This window comes from Peromyscus leucopus, chromosome X, assembly GCF_004664715.2.
Source record: "Peromyscus leucopus breed LL Stock chromosome X, UCI_PerLeu_2.1, whole genome shotgun sequence".
NCBI lineage: Eukaryota > Metazoa > Chordata > Mammalia > Rodentia > Cricetidae > Peromyscus > Peromyscus leucopus.
This window is the reverse complement of record NC_051083.1, coordinates 60,388,013-60,403,916: the sequence shown is the minus strand read 5'-3', so window position 1 is coordinate 60,403,916 and position 15,904 is coordinate 60,388,013. Positions and strand designations below refer to the sequence as shown.

General features: G+C 39.1%; 1 protein-coding gene and 1 pseudogene across 1 annotated transcript in view; one reads left to right on the top strand and one right to left on the bottom strand.

Annotated features, from left to right (window-relative positions):
- Positions 1-15,904, top strand: part of Tex11 (testis expressed 11) — a 387,858-nt gene that overhangs the window by 329,165 nt on the left and 42,789 nt on the right.
- LOC114703188 lies at positions 2,570-3,449 on the bottom strand (annotated as a pseudogene).

Sequence of the window (15,904 nt, the reverse complement as noted above, 5' to 3'; positions counted from 1 at the left end):
GCATGCACCACCTTGCCCAGCTCTCATCCTTTTATTTTCATCCTGTGTCTTTAGATATAGTGCTTATCTCCTATAGATAGAATATAAAATATATTTTAAACTAGTATGACAATCTCTGTCTCTTATTACATAGTATAATACACTAACAATTGATATTATTTTATAGTCAAACTTCTACCATTTTATTTTTTGTCTTTTCTACATCTCACATGTCTTTTCCTTAATTTTTATTTGTATATGTGTGTGCCTGCTTGTCTATATGTGCAACAATGGAGGAGTGTTCCCTTGCTCCATATCTCACCTGTCTGAGCTGTCACTTGTGTTTTTGATCTTAGCCACTCTGACAGGTATAAGATAAAATTTCGGAGTCATTTTGTTTTGCATTTCCCTGATGGATAAGGATGTTGAACATTTCCTTAAGTGTTTCTGGGCCATTTGAGATTCTTCTGTTGAGAATTCTGTTTCAATCTGTACCCCATTTTTAATTGGATTATTTGGTTTGTTGATATCTAGTTTCTTGAGTTCTTCATATATTTTGGAAATCAGCCCTTTTTTAGATGTGGGGTTGGTGAAGATCTTTTCCCATTCTGTGGGCTGCTGTTTTGTCCTTTTGATGGTGTCCTTTGCCTTACAGAAACATTTCAATTTTAGGAAGTTCCCATTTATTAATTGCCAATATTGGTGTCTGTACTATTGGTATTCTGTTTAGAAAGTTGTCTCCTGTGCCAGTGTGTTTGAGATTGTTTCCCACTTTCTCTTCTATCAGGTTCAGTATATCTGGATTTATGTTGAGATCTTTGATTCACTTGGTCCTGAGTTTTGTGCAGGGTGATAAATACGGATCTATTTGCATTCTTCCACATGGTGACATCCAGTTAGACCAGCACCATTTGTTGAAGATGCTTTCCTTTTTCCATTGTATAATTTTGGCTTCTTTGTTGAAAATCACATGTCCATAAGTGTATAGATTTACGTCTGGGTCTTTGATTCGTTTACATTTATCCACCTGTCTGTTTTTATGCCAATACCATGTGGTTTTTTACCTCCAGAAGTTACTTTATTGTACAGATTGTTTTAGCTATCCTGATTTTTTTGTTTTTCCATATGAACTTGAGTATTGTTTTTCAAGGTCTGTAAAGAATTGTTAAACTGTATTTTAATTCTAGAATTTCTATTTGATTACTTTTATAACATATATGACTTTATTGAGATATAGAGATGAGCACTCTTATCATACCTTCATTCTTTACATGTAGATTCCTTTAGTTATCTAAGCATATTTAAAATAGCTGTTTTGAAATATGTGTCTAGTTTAACATCTGGGCCTTTACAAAGTCATTTCTATTTTTTATGTGTATGAAGTTTGCCTGCATGTGCACTACATACTTGCCTGGTGCTCTTGGAGGCAGAAGTGGATTACAGAGCTGAAATTACAGACAATCGTGAGCTGCTCTATGAGTTCTGGGAATCAAACTCAGGTCCTCTGCAAGAGCAGCAAAGTTCTTACCTAGTGTTCTGTCTTCCAGCCTTGTTAGTTTGCTTTCTGTAATTGCTTAGTGAATTGACTGGACTAGTTCATTGAGCTCTCTTGGCCCCATAGTACAATGGCTCAATTTTACTCCACACAGGGTAGTCTTGCTTTTTTTTAACAAATTGTTTTTAATTAAAGATAAGAACTCTTGAACACTTGCTATGTGTTGCCCTTCCCAGTCCAGAAAGAAAAGAAAAAAGGAAGCTGAGTTTTACGTGGATTGGGGTGTGGTGGTCTGTGTCACTTGGAACAATTCAGGGTTGGGATGGAGGGTACTGAGGAAAGCTGGACATACTCATAGAAGCTGAGGTCTTCTTTTTTTTTTTTTTTTTTGAGACAGGGTTTTTCTGTGTAGCGCCAGCTGTTCTAGAACTCACTCTGTAGACCAGACTGGCCTCGAACTCACAGAGATCCTCTGCCTCCTGAGTGCTGGGAATCAAAGGTGTGCGGCCACCACTGCCCGGCTGGAAGTTGGGATTCTTGAGAGACGTTCTCCAGGGAAGAGAAGAGGGCAGGACTGTACATGAGGCAGTGTGTGGCAATGTGCCAGGTCTGCGGGGAGTCCTGCAATTAAGGGCACATGGCGGGCAGGTCCATGTCGGGGTCTCTTTGAGTACGCTTCCTTGGGAGTGTGTTATACCCTGAGCCCCATACTTCCTGGGCAGGGCGCCCTCTCACAGATCCTGACTGAGGCTGGAGGAGATAGATTAACAGGTTCTGTACCAGGGTTCCTGCATAGTCAAAAGTAACTGAGACAGCTTCCAGGAGTTTAGGGCTCATCTGGACTGGAGTGACCATACTTCAAGTCCACTCTTTCTTTTTTTTTTTCTTTTTTTTTTTGGTTTTTCAAGACAGAGTTTCTCTGTGCAGTACTGGATATCCTGGAACTCACTCTGTAGGCCAGGATGGTCTTGAACTTGCAGAGATCCGCCTGCTTCTGCCTCCAAGTACTGGGATTAAAGGCATGCCCACCAGCGCCCGGCTAAGTGAGGCACCAGAGATCCAGTTCATTCACAGGCAGGTTTGTTAGGTCACAGCTCAGGCTTGCATCACTGGCCGAGACATCTCGGCCCGCAGCTTCACTCCTGAGCCTGTGAAGCCCTAACCGCAGCGCCGCAGCACAATGATGTCACCTCTGTCAGCGTATCCCCATTGACGGGTCCACCATGTCCTTCCAGATCAGTTTCTCCACACACTCCAGGGTGACCCAGCCCCAGAGCGCCACAGCACTGCACATGGTGTGGCATTGCTCAGGCTGTCTAGGGTCACAGCACACACATAGCGCTCACTGCATGTGATGAGTCCCACGTGGTCCACAGAGTCGTCCAGCTGTGTGAAATGTACTGGCTTCACGTCCGACATGTGTAGAGGCTTCCCAGACATCGGCAGGTCACAGTGTGGCATGGATGGTTTTTCCAGCTTGGTGGCCTTTGCCTCGGGCGTCAGTGAGGGAATCCAGAAGCTGGCAGCGCTTTGTTCTTATCCTTGCCTGGAGGACCTGCACTGGGCCCGGGCTGCTGACCATCTGTGTTGGGTATGAAGGGGTTGAGGGACCGGCCCACGATGGCTGCCTCCTCCTCCAGGAAGCCTCGAACTTGGTCCTGGGCTGCTGCTCACTGAAGCTGTTTCTGCTCTTCCTCTGGCTCCTCGCTGCTTCTTATAGGCCTTCATCTGCCGGCAATCTCTTTCTTCTGGTGTAGGATGTACTCCTGGATCGCCTCCCGTTCGTACAGGTAGCCATCTGGGTGACCACAGGATTATGGCAGGGCTGCAGTGAGAGACAGCAGCAGTCAAAGTCCTTCACAGCGTCCCAGCTCAGTGGGATGTCTAGGTCCCATAGCCTGAGGCCGCTGCGTCCTTCTCTTCTCGTGGTAGGTGTAGACAGCCTTGAAGTACGGTTCTTACCATGCCGCGTCATCCTCACAAATGGTTTATCCGACCCGCCGCTGCTTCTACTGTGTAGTCTTTGCTTTTGAAAACATCCTGACCCATCCTCCTGAAATGAGATGGCAGTGGTTTTAGTAGAGTGCTTTGATATTATACCTTTTTCCTAATCTCCCTTCTTTGTTTATTCGTTTTATTTTTATATTAGTTTTCTGTTGCTTTTCTGACAAAAGCAACTTAAGTAAGAAGGGTTTATTTTGGCTTGCAGTTCCAGGCAATATGGTTAGTTCATCCTGGCAAGGAAGACGTGGTAGCAGGGCAGGAATGGCCTGTTGGCAGTATCAGAATGCTTGCTGGTCGTGTTATATCCACATTTAGGAAGCAGAGAGGGAACAGAAAATTGGGCCTGGCTATGATGTCTTAAAGTCCACACCCAGGACTTACTTCCTCCAACAAGTCTCCACTTGCTGAAGGTTCCACACCCTTCCCAAATAGTGCTACCAGCTAGGGTCTAAGTATTCAAACATGTGACCCTATGGGAAGAATTTCACATTCAAACCACAACATTATGCCCTGGCCTCCATAGGCTCATGGCCATGTTTTGATGCAAAATATAATTCTGTCCAACTTCAGAAGTTTTTATAATCTTTAACAGTCCCAACACTGTTCAAAAGTCCAAAAGTATTTTCTAATAATGGAGGCAATATCTTAGCTGTGACCTTCTGTAAAATAAAAAGAAATTATGTTAGTCCAGCATACAGTGGCACAGAATATACATTTCAATTCCAAAAGGGAATAGGAAGGATGTTTTGCACCAAAGCAAGACCAAATGCCAGCACAGCAACATCGAATGCTGCAGCTCTATGTCTGGCATTTGGAAGTCATGATGGAAGGAATCATCTCAGCTCCAATGGACTTAGGTAGCCCTGAAACACACACACACACACACACACACACACACACACACACACACACACACACCACACACCCCGCTCTGCTGCCTCTCTCTTGGTTCAGCTCTACTTTATTTAGACAACATTTATTGGTGGACATTTATTGTTCTGGTTTCTCCAATAGCCAGGGTATCTACTGCCATTTAGTCTTTCTCTTCACATCTCATGCAGTAGCTTTCAAGACCTCTTTGCAGGGACTCTGACCCTGGAGCATGTTGCTTATCCTCAGCAGCTCTCTGGAACTGTGGTGCAAGACTTCATGACCCCTCAGTTTTGCACTTTAATGCCTGCAAAACCGCTACCACACGAATGACCAGTACTGGATTCTCCTTTGACCTTAGGATGGTCCCCTTGACTCACAATTGCATCAGCTATTGTGTGCTAACCTGGAGAAACACTTCTCTGAACAGTTGCTCTCTAGAACAGGAATCTCCTTTGGCATTGTGAGTTTATGCTTTTCCCCTTTCAAATACATTTGCATTTTCACAGGTTAGAGACTTTGATGGCGGAGTCTTAACCTCAAGGTACCTTCATTATGTTCTCTGTAGAAAAGGAGGTTTCTTTTTAATGGAATTAAACTTTTTAACAATGACAGATGCTTTATTATCTGTATTTTCTTTGTTCACAACTTTTATTTTTCATACAACTTTCCTTACCAAACTTCACATTTTAGAATTACCTTTTGTTCCACTTTATCTCTTCTAATATAGATAAAAAATGAGAGCACTGAGCAGTAATTATGACATGTCTTTGATGTTGTCCTGCTTTAAATCCTCTACCAAACAAGTTAGGCTATAACTTAAATTCAGCTTCACTCAAGTTCTTGGGACAAGGGCCAGATTATTTGTGTAAATAAAAAACTAAATGGCCTGTAGTCCAGTTCTCAAAAAGCCCCTGTCACCCTCTAAAAGCCTCATAAGTTGATCTTCCATAGTCCACATTATTCTATGCTTTCTGGTCTTCCAAACTCCTATTAGAATTGTCCTTTAAGGTCTACATTCAAGGACTTTTCTAGCCCAAAATTCCAAACTCTTAGACATTTCTAGTATAAAAACACTCCCAAAGACCGAAGATTCACATGGTCAGGTTTATCACAGCAACAGCCCCACTTCCCAGTACCAATTTCTCTGTTAGTTTTCCCTTGCTGTGATAAAATACCCTGACAAGATCCACTGAAATGGAGAAGGGCTTTATTCGGGCTTACAGTTCCAGAGAGACACAGTCCACCATGGTAAGTGAGATGTGGCAGTGTTAATCACACCAGGCGAGAATAAGACTACTACCATAATTTTGAGCCATATTTGAAGCAAGCTTTAATTAAATACTGGCCAGGGGGATCAACTCTAGTCAGGTCTATTCCTGGTTCCCAGAAAGTGGGTATTAGTCACATTTTGCAGATGCTTAAAAAGGCACACCCACAAGGCCATTGAATTTCCCACCAGGTCTAATCAGGGGCAAGCAGATATCTTGACACATTTCCTGCCTGTATACCACCATCACCACCCCCAGCCCATACCCAATAAGGGACAAGCATATATCCTGATATATTTCCTGCCCACATACCTCCCACCTACATGTGATCAAGCATATGTAGTGTAATTGGGCATGAACAAACTTGTTTAGGGGAGTGAAAACAAACAATATCCGCCAGCATTTACCCTTGGTTCTCACTGCAGCAGGCAGGAAGGCAGAATGAAGCACGGGAGAATTAAGCTTGTCATATTGCATCCACAATCAGGAAGCAGACCATAAACAGGAAGTAGGGCTAGGCTATAAAACATTAAGGTCTGTTCCCAGTAACCCATTTCTTCCAACGAGGCTCCTCCGTATGAAGATTCCACAACCTTTCCAAATAGCATCACCATTTGGGACCAAGTGTTCAAATAAGTGAGCCTCTAGGGGACATTTCACTTTCTAACCACTTTTATTTTTGATAATTTTATATATGTATACAATGTATTGTGATCATATTCACCAGCCATCACCCACTTTTCTTTCCCTTCCAACTCCCAATGACCTCCTTCTCCTTCCCAACTAGTCTCCTTTCTACTTCCATGTAGAATACAGACCTTATGTAGGTTGATCTCCCTTTTAAGCTCCAGAATGGACTCTGTTGATGTACATCCTACTTGCTAGGTGATTGTGCCTCTCTTGTTCTTTCACTCTCTAATGTTCTTGGACATAAATTTCTCTACAGTATGATCACTTAAAATAATGCCCTTTGAATGGATAAAGACGTTTATGATTGCCTCTTTACCCAATTTGTCTGTAAATTTCAAATTGGTCTATTTTGTGTTGAGCTACCAGTTTACTCATGTTCACTAACAAAATCTTCAAGATTTTTCACAGTGACCTTGGACTTGAATTTCTCTAGACTCTGTTCTAATTAAAGTCATTCTTCTTAGGCAAAACTTCAGAGCTCATAACGTGCCTTTTACTAAGATGCAACAGAACCACTGTTTTAGATCTGGGGGCAAGGATAGTAGTGCTTGGTTTATATCAGATATTCAGTTCTATGAGTGGAAGACTATGTAAGACTTGTGGTCCTTGGTATTTTTGCCTTGTGTCTCTCAGCATAGAAACTATCTTACAAGCTCACTGAGATGAGAACAATTGAAACCAAGTATTTTGAACTTCCCTTGCTTTTGTCCTATAATACAGTCCTTAAATAGAGTCTGAGTAGAAGACTTGTGCCTTTTTATTTATTTTTTTATTTTTTTTTATTTATTTATTTATTTTTTGGTTTTTCGAGACAGGGTTTCTCTGTGTAGCTTTGCGCCTTTCCTGGAGCTCACTTGGTAGCCCAGGCTGGCCTCGAACTCACAGAGATCCGCCTGGCTCTGCCTCCCGAGTGCTGGGATTAAAGGCGTGCGCCACCAACGCCCGGCTAAACTTGTGCCTTTTATAATAGAGCATTTATAAGACAGGTCTTAGTGTTGGAAAAGTCCAGCAGTCTTGGACCTCCTAGGAATCCCAGCCTGGAAACTTGGCCACATCTGATAAAACTGTGCTTATATCATACTGACATGAGGGTTAATTTCAACATGACATGGCTCATATGTTATATGCTGTCATTGCTCTTACTGATACTTAGTAGGCTTCTGGGAACAAATAAGTGCATATCTTCTGAGCAATTTACTATGACTTGGTGTGATTTCATTTTATTTGGTCTTATTGGGAGGAGAGAGAGGAAAGTTTCTGGGCACTGAACCAGTGCCTCACACATGCTAAGCAAGCTCTGTACTACTGAACTATACCCTAGCCCTACATGATTATGTTTTATAATTTTCATCAGTTATTTTTGGAAGTCTATGGAGCGTCTCATACAACTATCCAGGTGAAATATTTTTCTTTATATTCTATATTATTAAAGAAAATGATAATGATCAAGATTTTTTGTTAATCATTTTCTTGGTACAATAAGGAAAAGAACATTTGGAAGTTAGTATTTCTATACTAATGGCAAAGTGTTTGGTTAAAAAATCATTTTCTATTATTTTACTATTAACTATTTTAGTGAATACAATTTGAAATTATATTAATTTGCATAAAGTTATTTTCATTTAGATTAATTATCTGTTATTTTTTTTATATATAGACCAGGTTACTGAGAATGTCACTTGAGCAGACCAGAAATGCAAAATTGTCTGGAATCTCCTGAAACAAACAGGTTACAATGGGAAGTGGGTTTGGTAACACATTTACAAAGGGAGTTTATGCTGAGGACGTATTTCAGTAGTACAGTGCTTGCCTAGCATGCTTGATGCCCTGGGTTTAATCCAGTACCACAAAAAGAAGAGAGTTTATAATCTAAATAATAAAGTCACCAGAAATTTTGGCTACCAAAAATTTGCACTGTATTTCATAACAGTAAAAGAATTCTTTTCGAATTTTCATATTGTATGTTAGAATATTCACTGCTTAGTACAGTGCTTATAGTGAGAATAATACTTACTTTCTAAGAAATTTAAAAACAAATCATTATTGCATAACAATGTTATTACTCTTACGTCATTAGGTTTCATTCTAATCAAATGTGCCAGTAGACTTCAAATCAAATATTATATACTGCTGAAGTTTGTTATCAAAATTGTTGTAAGCCTTTTGAAGTTATAGAATAGGTTCTTACTGTTTCCTTAGTAGTTATTTCGGATTTTTTTATAGTGTGTCCATCTGTTCATGTTTTAGAATTGTTTTGAGTCAATGGATATTGAGTCGAATTATACGCCTTGTCAGATTCTAAGGAGATAATCATGTTTCTCTTTTAAACTATGAGTATACTGAATAACAATAATAGATTTCCTAGAATTAAATCATCATTGATTTTCTAGAATAAAGCCTATTTGGTCATGGTGTGTTGTTATTTTAATTATGGATGAATTATGTTTCATAGGATTTAGAAATAATTGGCCTGTTTTCTTTTTGTGCATATGTGATGTCTTTGACAGATTTTAATAAAAAGAGGTGAGCACAAAGATGAACATAAAATACCTGAGATTTAATTTGTTTTTCAATCTATGACAGCCATTTAATTAAATAAAAACAAAGAAAGTCAAGATCAAAAAGACATAAATAACAAACCTACTATAGAAGATTTCATAAAAACCTAATGATGCCTGAAATCATGTGTTGCATCTTAAGAACAGAAAAACATATCTTGTTTACGTGTGCTTCTTTCAGTATTTACAGAACTAATGACAAAAATCTGAATATATTATAAGACATGTAAGTAAAATAAAAATTATCTGGTAAAACAAAAAGTAGGGGTTAATAACAGAATCAGAAAAAAAACACTACCTGAGTATTTTTAAAAACGAAATGAAAGAGTATCCTGAAAATACCTCATACTTGGGTGATGAGGATGGTAAGGAGGAATTTATGAAGAGGATGACAATGAAGATACAGATAGGAAAGAAGATATAGGTGAAGTAGCAATGAAAAAGAAGACTTTAGATGCCATGCAGAAATTGATGAAGATAAAATGGAGAGAAAGAAAGTAGGAAAATGGAAAAAGGAAGCAGGAAACAGATGTTTCATTTAATCATTTGATTAAGACTCATAATACCTGAAGGATCAAAAACTGTTCAGTACCAGTGGGAGTTTTCAAGGATGGTTTAAAAATAGGACAGGACATTTACCCAGCCAAAGTGCCAAAGAGTAGTTCCTGTGACATTCTATTTACCTTTGAGTCCCTGTGGGTAATCTATCGCTTAGCTTGGGGTCTTCACCCCAAGAAAATTGTGAGTATTATTAGGATTTAAATATAAGATTTTTTAAAGACTCTTGCTGTAGGATGGATAGCTGTGATTTCTCAGCTGAGTTACCATAGATACCAATTATTTTGAGGGGAAAAAGAAAGAAAATACCTCGTACTAGCAGGAGCAATGCTTAGGAGCAAAATATATAGTCTTGATTATTTTAATTAACCAAAGTATGTCAGAATTCTAGTTGTCCCTCCAAAATCCTGTCTTCTATCCAGGAATACAACTAGATAGATAGATAGATAGATAGATAGATAGATAGATAGATAGATAGATAGATAGATAGATAGATAGATCTAAATATCTATAGTCTGGGTGTGTATGTGAATTTACATACATACACATACACACACACACACACACAGACACACACACACACACACACACACACACACACACACACACCTATATACACATATGCAAGGGATGGAGTTAGAGCTCAGGGTAAAGTGTACCTAACATGTGAGGCCCTGTGTTTGATCCCTAACCCTACAAAAAATACATATATAGTCATATATCATTCACAGTTTAACAATGTAGTAGTTGTAGAGACCCACAGAGGATTCCTAGTGAGAACTTACTCAGGGTCCAAGAATCTGAGCTTGCTTTACCCAGCAGGGCTGCATAAGGGGATGATTTGACCATGGATGTGGGTACCAGGTGTTTGGAAGGGTCTATACTTGACTGTGTGGTGTGCTTTGATCTAGCAAGGGGGAGGTCTTTTGCCCTGACCCTTGGCATTGTTATAAAAAGCCCCTTCGAAGAGGCAGAAGGGGCCATTGGGTTTTGATCCAGGTCCTCCCAAAGCTATCCTGTGTTTCTGTCTTTCTTCTCATCTCTATCTTTCTATTTAAAAGTTTCTTATCCCTCTCTTCTCCTCATAGGAACCATTTAAAAGGTGGGAGCTGGCCTCCTACAAGTAGTTAAAATGGATTGAGTATACAACAATGATCCCCATAAACTTATGTTGCCTAGTGGCATCATAGCTCTCTTGTTTGAGTATACTCTGTGATATTTGCATAATGGTGCTTTTCTCCCCATCATTAAGTGATCTGTGTCTCTTTGATGTATGTGTATGTATTTATATGGGTACATATGCTTACATATACAGTTACTAGGGAACTTCAAAAGAATGCCATACTGAAATACTACTAGGCAAATATTTAAGTGACCAAATCCAAAACAAAGCATGGCATATCAAGTTGATGTAGGACTAAGCTCTTCCCCTCATATTAAGGCTTGGTAAGGCAACCTGGAATGAGGAATAGGTTCCCCAAAGCCTGTCAAACCATCAAGAACAGGTCCCACTCCCACTGCTAAGAGTGCCACAAGTAGACCAAACTACACAACTGTCACATGTATATAGAGGGCCTAGGTTGGTCCCATGTGGGCTCCTTAGCTGTTGGTTCAGTGTCTGTGAGCTCCTATGAGCCCAGGTTAGTTGTCTCTGTGGGTTCTTTTGTGATGACCTTGACACCCAACACTCCCATCCCCCCCCTATATCCTTCCTCCCTCCCTCTCTCCAACAGGTTACCCAGAGCCCAGCCCAGTGCTGGGCTGTGAATCTCTGTATCTGTTTTCCATTAGTTATTGGACAAAACCTCTCTGATGACAATTAGGGTAGTCACCAATTTGATTATAGGAGATGACCAGTTTAGGCTACCTATCCACTATTTCTAGGAGTCTTAGCTGGAGTCATACTTGTGGATTCCTGGGAGTTTCCCTGGCACCAGGTTTCTTCCTAACCCCTTATGGCCCCCAAAGGACATTTAAGGAATTGGTCAACATCCTTAGTCATCAGAGGAATACAAATCAAAACAAATCTGAGATACGATCTTACACCTATCAGAATGGCTAAGATCAAAAACACTGATGACAGCTTATGTTGAAAAGGATGTGGAGCAAGGGGAACACTCCTCCACTGCTGGTGGGAGTGCAAACTTGTAGAGCCACTTTGGAAATCAATATGGTGTTTTCTCAGAAAATTGGGAATCGACCTACCTGAAAAACCAGCTATACTACTCTTAGGGATGTACTCAAAGGATGCTTTACCATACCACAAGGACACTTGCTCAACTATGTTAATAGCAGCTTTATTTATAATAACCAGAAACTGGAAACCACCGAGATGCCCCTCAACCAAAGAATGGCTAAAGAAAATGTGGTACATTTACACAATGGGTCATCTGATATTTCTGTATCTAACTTTTTGAAGTTAGATCTGTTTTCCACAGCAGCTATACCACTTTATATTCCTCAATAATGCATTTCAATTTCAATTCTTCACAATATTCTGCTTGTTTAAAAATTTATAGCCATTCCGGTGGGTATGAAGTGGTATGTCATAGTTTTGTTTCTATTTTCCAACAGTTAATGATGTTGAACATATTTCCATATATTTATTGATCATTTGTGTATCATCTTTGCAGAGAAATACCAACCCTAGTCAAATATGTGATTTGCAAATATTTTGTCCTATTTTGCCTTTTGTTCTTTTGATAATGTCCTTTGATACATAAAAGTTATTTTTAAGAAGCACATGCTATGATTCCATCTATTTATTTTTTATTTTTATTTATTTATTTTTGGTTTTTTGAGACAGGGTTTCTCGGTGTAGCATTGCACCTTTCCTGGATCTAGCTCTGTAGACCAGGCTGGCCTTGAACTCACAAAGATCTGCCTGCCTCTGCCTCCCAAGTGCTGGGATTAAAGGCATGTGCCACCACCGCCCCAAGTTATTTTTTTTTTCAAGTACAACTTTTCTGTCTTACCTTTCGTTGCTTATGCTTTGGGTACTATATCTAATAATACATTGCCAAGTCTAAAGACATAAATATTTGCCCCTTTTGGGGATGGAGAGATAGCCCAGCAGTTAAGAGTGTATGTTGTTCTTGCAGAGGACCTGAGTTAAGTACCCAGCACTCACATTAGGTGGCTCTCGGCTTCCTTTAATTCCAGTTACAGGAAATTTGACACACTCCTCTGACCTCTGCAGGCACCTGCACTCATATGTCCATAACCCACACAGATATACATGTATACATGTAGTTAAATATAAAGCATAAAATCTAATAAAAATAAAAATATTTGCCACTTTTTAATAATAATTTTTATAATATTAACTTTTTAAATTATGGCATTAATCCATTTTTAGTTATATTTTTTATACTTAGTGGTATAGTAGACATAAGATTTCATCCTTTCATCTGTGAAAATCCAATTGCCTTAGCATCATTTGGTGAAGGGATTATTCTTCCACCAATGTAATGGTCTTGATACCTTTTTGTTGAAATCAACTGGTCATACATGATGAATGAGCTTATTTCTTGACTCTTAGTTCTATTCTACCACTGTATGAGTATAACTTTATACCATTATCACATTGTTTTGATTACTGTAGGCTTATGACATATCTGAAATAAGAAAGTATTAATACTATAACTTTGTTGTTTTGTATTTTTTTCTTTCTAGATTTTTTTTGTATTTGGGGGAGGGTTTTTAAAATTCCATGTAATGTGAAGACTGACTTTTCCAATACTGAGAGGGAAAACATTCTTCAAATTTTAGTAGGAATTGCTTAGAGCATGAATATATTTATGGTCTAGGGTCTTCTAGCCCATGAATGTGTGGGGTTTTATTTATTTAAGTCTTTTTTCATATCTTTCATAAGTGTTTGTTATTTCAACCCTTTGATCATTTTATTCCTTTGCACCTATTGTAAGTTGAATTATTTTATTTCCTTTTTAGATTGTTCATCACTGGCATATAGAAATACAACTGATTTTGTCATCTTTTTAGTATTTTTATCAGCATATATTAATTATATACAGTAAAGGATTTCATGTCTATGTGAATTCCCATGCATATATTTAATGTATTTGTAGCATTCATTCTACATTATCCTTTCTTGTTCTCCTCCCACCCCTACTGATCACTCTCTTCTTCCCAACTAGTCCCCTTCTACTTTCCTGCCTTTGTGTGTGTGTCTGTGTGTGTGTGTGTGTGTGTGTGTGTGTGTGTGTCTGTGTGTGTGAGAGAGAGAGAGAGAGAGAGATTTAATGAACTTTGTTAGGGTTTCTCACTGAAGTATTAATGAGCATTTATTTATAGGAGCATGAGACACCTTCCCTGTATCTGTATCACTGAAGAAAATGTCTCCCAGGACATTTCTGGGAGATACTATCTTATATATGCAATAGGGGAGTTGTACACAGGAAATCTCAACAATCTGACTGCCTTAAAAAAAAAGGACCTAAAAATGACAACACCAATGTATAGACAATTTTCTAAATGGTCTTATTAAATAAAAACCACGGAGCCAGAAATTTGGGTTAAAGCCATAGAGAGATCAGGGAAATACAGAAAGCCACCAGCTAACCTCACCTTATCCACTCCACAGCTTCCTAAGAGAGTGACTACCTGTCTACCCAGGCTTATATGCCTTGCTTTTCTGCCCTCTCATTGGCTCTTAGCCTAGCTGCCTCACTTCCTCTTCCTACACAGCTCTGTCACTGTCTGTCTGTCTGTACAGATTTGCAGGTCTCTATGGTTGGTACTGGGATTAAAGGCATGTGTCACCACATTTGGCTCTGTTCCCTAGTGTGGTCTTTTTTTTTTTTTTTTTTTGTAGCTCAGGCTGGCCTTGAACTCACAGAGATCCACCTGGCTCTGCCTCCCGAGTGCTGGGATTAAAGGCGTGCGCCACCACTGCCCAGCACCTAGTGTGGTCTTGAACACACAGAGATCCTGCCTGCTAAGGAATTAAGGGTGTGTGCTGCCTGACTTCTTTGTTTACTTAAAATAGCTGGCCTTTTCCCTCTGATCTCCAGGCAAGCTTTATTTATTAAAGCACAAATAAAATATCACATTTCCCCTTTTGTGTCTAATAAAATAAAAAAGTTATAAGTAATATAAGAAAAATTATGTACAATAACTATATACAATATATACAAGCAATAAATACATCAACAATGTCTAGTCCATTTGCATTGAACATATTCAGAGAAAATATTCCATTATCTATCCTATTTTGGTGAATCCAAAATGTACCTAATTCACTTTCTATCCTAACTTATATTACCAACAGAAAACTATCTTATGATGTCTTTCAAACTTATACACTTAATACTTCTTAGTGAGTTTCTTTTCTGAATTTCTTAACAAGAAAAACTGTAACTATAACTATCTGATCTTCAACTCCCTCAGAGAATTGAGAAGGGAATAATATTACCTAGTAAGACAGGAAGTACAAACAAGCAACTTCTAAAAAATGAGTTATGACAGAAACAGCCAGTGGCCTACTGGCTAAAGATGGATGCCCCAAAGTTGCAGAGGTGACTGTCCTGGCAGGCAGCTGTCTCTGTCATTTCTATATTTTTGGAAGTTGCTTACAATGAATTTCCTGTTTACTTAGGTAATATTATATTCTTCTGGGGTCTTTGATGTAGCTGAAGACTAGATAGTTATAATTTTCCTTGGTTATGATAAAAGCTAAGTTAGATGTGAAACCTTAGACTCACAAATATAAGATAGATAAAATATTTTCTTTAAATTTGCCAAATACAAATAGGCTAGATATTATAACTATAATTCTTGATTGATAACTGTTTTGTTATATGTAATTTTACTACATTAAAATTAAAACTTTCCTTTTTGATTAGACAGAAAAGGGGAAATGCTGTGGGATAATGCCCTTGTACACTGGTTCGATAAAACACTGATTGGCCAGTAGCCAGGCAGGAAGTATAGGCAGTGTGAGCAGACTAGGAGAATTCTGGGAAGAGGAAGGGTTGAGTCAGGATTCACCAGCCAGACACAGAGGAAGCAAGATGACAAGGCAGAACTGAGAAAAGGTACCAAGCCACATGGCTAAACATAGATAAGAATTATGGGTTAATTTAAGTGTAGAGCTAGTCAGTAATAAGCCTGAGCTAATAGCAGTCTTTCCATTATTGCACCAGTGCAGACTTTCCATTATTGCCAGATTGGTTGGGAGTGTAACATTTAGGGTACAAAACTGAGTAACACTGTTAATGATAATTCTTCCCAACATATTTCCTAGTACTTTCTGGCACTATGAGGTGTAGCCATCAGGGAGGAAGCTTCAAGACCAGTTCCGCTGCATTTCTGCATCCTGGAAACAGGGCACATGATATCTTCAACAGGGTTTTACCATCTGGTTCTGATGAACAACCAACAACAATGGTAATTGCTTCTATTATTTGGGGCTTGTAGAGCTCTCTGAACAATACCTGGTAGTGTGATAGCCCACTTCT